The 8,580-nt window shown below is 40.0% G+C and overlaps 1 protein-coding gene across 3 annotated transcripts in view; it reads right to left on the reverse strand.

Annotated features, from left to right (window-relative positions):
* stat5a (signal transducer and activator of transcription 5a) overlaps positions 1 to 4,953 on the reverse strand; it is a 62,782-nt gene extending 57,829 nt beyond the window's left edge. For 2 of the 3 annotated variants that reach the window (XM_043235337.1, XM_043235339.1), the window contains exon 1: positions 4,803 to 4,953. The gene's annotated coding sequence lies outside the window, so the exon portion shown is untranslated. The remainder of the gene's footprint in view (positions 1 to 4,802) is intronic. The other variant, XM_043235338.1, reaches the window with a different exon arrangement.
* Positions 4,954 to 8,580: the final 3,627 nt, after the last annotated feature.

Below are 8,580 nucleotides of genomic sequence, written 5' to 3' on the forward strand. Positions count from 1 at the left end.
AAAGATGCACAGTGAGGGCGCAAACAGAAAGTGAAAGCGCATGAAAGAGTTTGATAAATATAGATTTAGAGGAAACTAAAAAGTAGAACACACTCTTGCAGTGGTCAAAGATATATATTCAGTTAAGCTGTTTTAGAGCTCAAAGATTTTAAGTGATTACAGTCTAGTTGATGTCCTTAACATAAATTTCACATACAAACCTGAGCATATTCAAATAAAGCTCCTGTAAAACTGAACAAAACAGTGAGCGTACTAGTTTCTGAATGAACAAGAATTGAGGAAACTGCACTAGCACTCGCTAAAATTCCCTTACTTTCATTTCTTCAATCTCTCTTACTTTTGATTCATTGAACGTTTGAACGCTCCATGAACATGCATACCGTATTGGATGCAAACATCTATATAATGGGTTTGGCGAGGCCCGGTGAATGCTGCGGGATACAATGCCTCGCTTGCAACTTTGCAGCAACAGTTTGCAGGTGACCTTTTTCTGTTCTGCACAACAAGAGAGGTCTATAAAGAAATGATTTAGTGAGTTTGAAGTGAAGAACTTGACTGGCATCCTTAATGCACTACACCTTTGGGATGAACTGGGACTCTGACTACAAGCCAGATCCCATTGTCTACTGATGGTCAAATCTGAAAGGGAGCTAATCCCCTCTACAGCATATTAAAGGGAGGGTAATTTTGAAGAGGCTAGCAATAGCAAGCTAGCTTTGAAAGCCACGCCTCCTCCAAAACACATGAAGACACGTAAACAGACCAGTGGCGAACCAGCGAAACGTTGGTGGAGGGTTAAAATGTTTTCAAATACCAAACTTTTACTCAATATCAAACTTTTGAATAGTAATATTATATCAAATACTGACAAAACATAATGTCGATGCACAGACAACAGACAATCATTAATCACACTGATGTAAGCTATCCATGTTTCACTAAATTGAACCCCAGCTCGTAAGAGCCTTTTATTTGATTCCACATTTGAAAACAAGTCCCACGAGACAGACAGTGATATACCGAGTCAGTGTACAAATTGAGACTTCTGCTCACTTATAGGTCGTTTATAGGGATGATGCTAACTGTTTGCTTGCTTAAAGCAGACCAAATGAAGAAAAAAGTGAAAAAGTGAAAAGCTGCTGACTTTGTGACCTAGAGCATGATCGATACAATAAGCTTGACTTTCTATATTCATCACGGCATAAGCACACAACCACAGATGTTGGTTAAGAAAATGTGAATCATTAGGCGTATAATCCAGAAAAACAAGCCAAGTGTGCTGCACAGACCTTTGATTCGCTCTCGCATTTCCAGGTGCTCGTTAAAGAAGAGCTTTCCAAGAAAATACACAAATATATGTGTAACCAAATAAAACAGCACAACTCTGCCCTCTACTTGGGTTTACGGCCCTTCTTTCAGCTCCTTTTGCCTCTCTATCTTTTCCTCTCCTTCTGTACACAGTATGCAGGTCAACATGTTGAACGTATTCCCTGCACGGCACTCACATCCCTGGCAGCCCCTCTTAAACGCTGCGTGTCGACTCCAACAAGAGGGCATCAACCGCGCAAACTTTGGCAGCACAGGTCAACCTAGGTTGTACAGTCCAGCTAAACAAATACACGGTGTGCCAACAGGGCTAAATGTTCAAATGCACCTCCAGTTCACTTATTTATGAAATGTGATATTTCAACAGACCTGAGGTTTACCAGAGTTTCCCTTCTAATCCCACACCAAATCCTCTACATTCCTGATTTCTCACAGGCAGGGTTGGCCGAACAATTATGTCAAACATGTGTTTGACTTCCAGTCGTGGGAAGAGACACTAACTAAAGGCGTCTTTACTCAGCTTCTCTGTGACTGCTCAAAATTCAAAAACGCAATGCTTCATCTAAACGCAGTGCCTCATCATGCCAGACTAAACTATACCTGCTCAGACTCACCTCAGCCCCTAATATCAAAGTATACAGAAAATACAAATGCCTTTAAACCGTCTCTGAGCATCATCTTCTGTGCCTCCTTTGCAGTGCTGCTTGAGCCATACAAAATTACGTCAATTTTCCGATGCACATGTGGCGCAAAAACATTTCTGAAGTGGCATTTATTGTCATTACTCAGACTATACACACATAAGGCTGCTCAGAGGTGGAATATATGCATTTACACAGCCACTGCATTGCACTTTATACTACTTTGATTCTTTACACACCATTTTGTGCCTTAACTTGGTTGTGTAAAGACACCTTTAATTAAGAGAGAACGAAAACGATCTGCACCTTTTTCTACAGGTGTAGAAATAGCAAACAAAAAAACATTTATAGCACATTAAATTATCCAGCGTGTAAATGTAAGTAGGGAAATAAGCAATTTAAAACACTCAAGTTAATACATTTAAATAATAAATGAAACTTTTAAATAAAACATTTTTACCTGTCATGTACCCTACGGAAAGAAACCAAATGGGACGGCTTAAACCAGATACAGATTTTTTAGTGCAAACACCCAGCAATTTGTATGTTTGCCCCCCAATTTGTTTGTTTACTCTTTGTCGTCATGACAGGCCAGCTGTTTCCAAGCTTGTGTGGTCTTAAGTAATCCCCTCCGATGCTAAATTACTGCCAACTGAAAACACATCTTAAAGGAAAGCTAGTACAGCGCTGGATCAATAAGTGACTGACACTGGTCAAGTACATAAACACTCTACTTAAGCGGCTCTTAAGTGCTCATCGAGAACCACATTTCTCCCGCCTGAAATGCAAACACAAACCTCATAAGCCTCCTCCGGTTGAGCTAATGCAAAACACAATTTGAAATGAAAGACTTGTGTAATATGTTACAAATTGGGCTAAGAATCTGACTTAATCAGTTTATGACTTCACCGTCTGATGCATCGTAATGCTGGTAACATTTTTACCAAAGGCAAAACAGCTTCTAATGTATTATGTATTTCCAGTAGACAGTGCTTATTCTCACTTTTTACTTGTTATTTATTAATGTATACACAGGAATTGGAAGTCTTGCATCAAATCCCTTCCCGAACTTCACATGATGATTCATATCTAACGGTTCATATTCATACGGTTAATGGTTGCTAATTACTAATGAGAGTGTACTTGCATTCAGTCATTTGACAATGTGGGTTTAAATAGGAAAACATTGATATGAAAGTATTAGTGATTCCTGGCTCACACGTTGTTACTGATGCTATTTGACAACTAATGTCTTCAATCGCTCAATAAACCGAGAAGGCTACGATTGACCAATTCAAAGCAACATGTTTGCCATATATCAAATAAAAGCCATGCCAATAAGTGCAACACACGATCAAGAACACTTTTTACATAGAGTTCAATTTGATCAAATAATATCCACGGCGGCCTCCTCTGCTCTGCGCATGCGTGCGATTTTTCTGCTTGTTGATCAATTTAATTCATACTCTGCATTTTGGTTACATGTGAGTCATAAAGCAATCTGATACATTACAATAGGCTACTACTGGAAATACGACTGGAAAGGTAGCAATCATATCTCAAATATATCACAAAATTACCACAGAGCACACGACTTTAATCCGTTATAGGCTATAACGTGTTTGGTTTTTTTTTGTTTTGTTTTTTTTAAGTGCATTTTAGCGCAAGCAAGAAAGCCATGTCTTATCCATTAATAGAATCGCATAGGTACGACGCACATGTATAGGTTACACAGCTTATATGATTGCACAAAATTCGCACGCATGCACACACTTGAACACACTGCTGAACGGAAACTAACAAATTGCATGACGGGAGATAAAAGAATCTGCTGTGGAAGATAATATCAAAGAGTAAAATAAAGAACATGCCTTCAACTTTCGCACTAGGGCAACTGTCGTGAGTGTCGGAGACTAGAGGGATCCACAAATTATAAAGTACCCGTTGCCCTTAACATAACGGTTATAACCCAAGTCTAAGTGAGCGTGCGCGCGCGCCTTTCTCGTAATCTTCTTGTTTCTTTGCAGTGGAAGTCGCGTGGCCAGAATGAATGTGACACCTTAAAACGGAAGGACACTTCTCAATTCGGCGAGAGGTACGGCTTTAATAACACGCTCCTGCCTTATTTGAACCTCCAGCCACAACCGTGCTGTATCGTGGCGAGCGAACCGTCACAACGTTTCAATCATTAACTCTTAACATAATAAACTTTCCCCCACCGAAGCCCATTTGTCTCTTTAAGCACGAGCCCAAGAGAAGCGCTGCTCGCTGACAGCTCCGCGCCACGGCTCAGGTCGGCCCCTGATAACGGTAGATTCAACAGCCTGGCGAAAACTTTCGCTCGGAGAGCGCGCTCGTTTTCCGCCGAGCGCTTAACGGGTCAGAATTCACTTCAAACGCGAACCGGTCGAAGGCGCCGGAGCGCGGAGCTGCGCTCGCCGGACTGGAATGGAGTTGGAAATGTGAGCTGGACTGTCCGTGAGACTTGACAGGCGTGCTGGAGGGGGGCTGGACTCTCTGCCTGTTGATCCGATAAAAAAAAAACAGGGTGCAAGAGCTCGGGGCTTGCGAAACACCGGTGGCCAACGCGCACTATCTTGAACCGAACGGGAACCTTTTAAATACTATTCTATTGGACATGCCGTGTATTTTGGAAGCACTGAGAGTTGAAGTAAACAGCTTCATTTCAGCGTGAAAAGTCCAGCCCGGTGGAGCCTCAATAAGATCAACCGTGGACATTTGTTTATAAACAACCGTGCAGTTAAAACAACAACATTTGGCATCGACAAACAACATTTAAGACACACTGAAAGCGCACAGGCGCATTAAACAAACCTCGGCAGGTCTTCTCAATCCGCTGTCGTTTCGCATAAAAGTGCAGCAAAGCTCCAGATAGCGCCTACGACCCAGAAAGGCAACCTTTCTGCCCCGTCTATCTCAACCAGCAGTGGGTTACGCAGTTTTTCATGTGCTTCCACCCCTCCTCTCTCTCTCTCTCTCTCTCTCTCTCTCTCTCTCTCTCTCTCTCTCTCTCTCTCTCTCTCTCTCGCTAGCTCGTTCGCTCTTGGCGATGTCCGATTCGTGAATTAATCGTTCGTTTGAGTCGACTCGCATTATTGAATCATCTGAATCGTTTCGCAAAATCCATTAACAGGTCCGAGAGGTTCTCGAGTCAACAAAACACTGAACTGAGAAGCTTTCGGACCTGTCCGATTCGTTATGAACCGAGAAATAGCCTAACGATAACAAGAGGATCGAAAGTAGATTACTTTTAAAAGAGAACAGTTGAAATGTTACAAATAGGCTACGCATGACATTTTAATGAACACTAAATAATATATATATATAAAAACACTTAAATTAAAAAAAACTTCAATAAAATGTGTTTTACAAAATGTGGAAAACGTTATTTATTTATTTATTTATTTAGCCATAAACATTAGCATGTAACTGTAAATTATGCATTTTAATTAGGTTCTACTTGTTTTTATGGGCTCGATAATGCCTCCAACAAAGTGAACTGAAGCACAATTAAAAAAAAATACTCACCTGAACCCCTTCATTAATAAAACTTAATCAATGTAAGTAATATATAAGTATAGCATACAAATAGCTGTGCCGGTAAGATTTAACACGTAATATGTCACAAGTTGAGACCACGTGACAGCGCAATTACGTCATGACGTAAGGACTCGCTGTGCTTTGAAGCTATTCTCTTAAACGAGCTGTTCAAAAGAGCCGACTCGCGGAAATGACTCGGAATTCTAATCATATTTCGCACTTCTAACCGCCCGCTTCCGGTGTTGTTTCACTAGTGAGAGAGTAGCGTAGTTTATGCAAGGAGCTGTGAGGTAAGGAAAACGTAGGGTAGTTCGCTGTAGTTGTTTACATAGTTAAAAAGTTAAAAAGGCAAATTATAATTTCGGGGTTTTAATTTCTGCGCTCGGGGCGGGGTGGGGCTTGTGAAATATAAAGACGGTTAGCGGAGCGCGAGGACTGCTGATTGGGCATGAGCCTTTACGCGTGACTTGAGGCGACACATAACGCGGAAAAACTGTTTACTTTGAGCTGAAAACACAACGACATAAAAGATAACATTTTGAATGGCCTACAGCTGTTCTAGAGCTGACAAGGTTCCCGAGCATGCAGAAAATCCTGCAGGTTATTTATTATTAGTAATGTAAACATCACAATGTATGCGGTTTTTTTTAAAACGTTGCATTTTCAATAACTTAACAAACGGGCCTTGAAACGAATCATAATAGTACACAATTATTATGCAGTAATTACAAACCTATGGAAAGGTTATGGAAGATTATGGGTCAGAAAATAAACCTTTTAGTGAAATAGTGTGTATGTGCATATATATATATATATATATATATATATATATATATATATATATATATATATATATATATATATATATATATATATGCTAAAATGGGATAATATAATATTTTTTCTTTGAGCCATAGCAAATTAATTTAGCAAGCGTGGGTTAAAATGTGCTGTAATATAGCCTACTTATTATGCAAATATAATACTACGATGATAGCCATAGGTAAAGCCAGTGGTGTTGTTAATGTAGATGGGTAACGTAGGCGTTCGCTCTGAACAGACTTCATCTTCAGCTGCGAGCTCAGCACTTTTCCCGGCTCAGGAGCGCGGCTCTGGGAAACGGCCAGATCTTGAAGGAGATCCCTCATTGCGACCCTTATTTCTCCTGTCCTCCATCTCCGTTCTTCGGAGACGAAAAAAAAAACCACGTTCTATTCGGACGCGTGAAAACCGGATCCGGGCTGGACGCGCACGCGACATGCTGTGATCAAAGGACTGCGGGCACAAGCGGGGTCACGGCGTGTTTTACGGGTTAGAGAGCGTACATGTAGTGACATGCCTTTGATACATGAGTAAAATCGCACGAAAGTCTTATTAGTAGTGGGTAGTAATATTTATAGCTTACAAGCAGCTTGCAAATAAAGTAAAGGAGCGTAACATTTTTTCCCTTTAAGTGTCTTTTCAGCGCATTCTCTCTCCAGACTCATTCTTTATGGGTTTTAATTAAAACTGGTGCAGTTATTGCATTATCTCCTAAACGTGGTAATTAAATGAGTGCTCTGTGCGGCTATATTGAATAGGTTGATATTGCCCCCTGTTGGTCAAACAACACTATTACATTCACAGGCTCGAGGATAGGGCTCGTCTCACTGGATGCTGTAATAAGCTCAGGGTGTAGCTGAATTATGAAAAAAAAATGCTATTCAAACTAAAGCGTTTATGTGTGGATAATACTGTGTATATATATATATATATATATATATATATATATATATATATATATATATATATATATATATATATATATATATATATATATATATATATATATTTTTTTTTTTTTTTTTTTAATTACTGAGACGAGAGGAAACACACAGTTGCCCTGCACAGCTCTTCGGGTGCAGCTGATAAACAGCCTGCATTGGATGGACTCCATCTTGGCAAGATGAAAACTTTGATTCAGCATGTTCACTCTCCTAGAGAGACACCGCGGGGAGTTTGTAGAGTCAGAGGGCACGCATTTAGATTTTTCTGGATGATAAGAGGATGTTTGCGTCCCACGTTTGTCTAGACATGTATATTAAAGCAAAGGATATTTATACTTGTATCTGTTTTCTTGACCGCAGCAGATCTCTCAGGTCATCTAAGATGTAGTTGAGTTTGTTTCTTCATCAGAACATATGTAGCTTTAATAGGCGAATGGGTGCCGTCAGAACGAGTCCAAACAGCTGATAAAAACATCACTGTAATGATGACTCCAGTCCATCAGTCAATGTCTTGCGCAGCGAAAAGCGGCATCTTTAACATCTATCATTAAGACATTTTTAACTTCAAACTCTTGCTTTTGGATTTACATTCCCTTTAAAAAATGTATTGATGCAATAACTATATATTCGTTAATATCACAATGCAGCCATACGAATGGACTCATGCAAAGCCAACGTATTAAATCTAAGAATATATGCATCTTAACAGAGGGCTTGCCGGGAATAAACTGTAATGCTGCATTATGGATCTGGAAGTGGAAAAGGTAACCAAACACAAGTAACTTCTGATTCCTTTCCTATTTACATAAGCATAATAGAGTTGAAACTGATTTCTTCTCAGTCCCCCTGAGTCACCGGACTGCACAAGTGCAAACATTTGAAAGCATAAACGTCATTACTGCAAACCTAGCAAACAGCCGGACGTCTGATCAAAGAACCTTGACAAAAGGTCAATGCGCAGTGTCCAATTCGGGGTCTCTATCTATCTCTCTTTAACCTTTAGAGCAGAATGGCTGAGGTAATGACAGGTAGACGGAGAGAGATAAACACTCAGTAATTACCATTTGCGAGAAGGCAGATGAGATTCATTTAGGAAGAATGACCTTTAAACATCCACCGAAACATAATCACATAATTCTGTTCCTCTGAGTGATAAAATGCCCCCACAGAGCAACTATTCAAGACCATTTATTACAGGAAGACCATGTAAATGCCAGTGCTGAATTTGCTAACTGTAGCCTACGTAGTTTAATACAGCCGTTCAGCCTTTTTTTTAATCTTTTTTT

This window comes from Puntigrus tetrazona, chromosome 3 (assembly GCF_018831695.1).
Source record: "Puntigrus tetrazona isolate hp1 chromosome 3, ASM1883169v1, whole genome shotgun sequence".
NCBI classification, from domain to species: domain Eukaryota; kingdom Metazoa; phylum Chordata; class Actinopteri; order Cypriniformes; family Cyprinidae; genus Puntigrus; species Puntigrus tetrazona.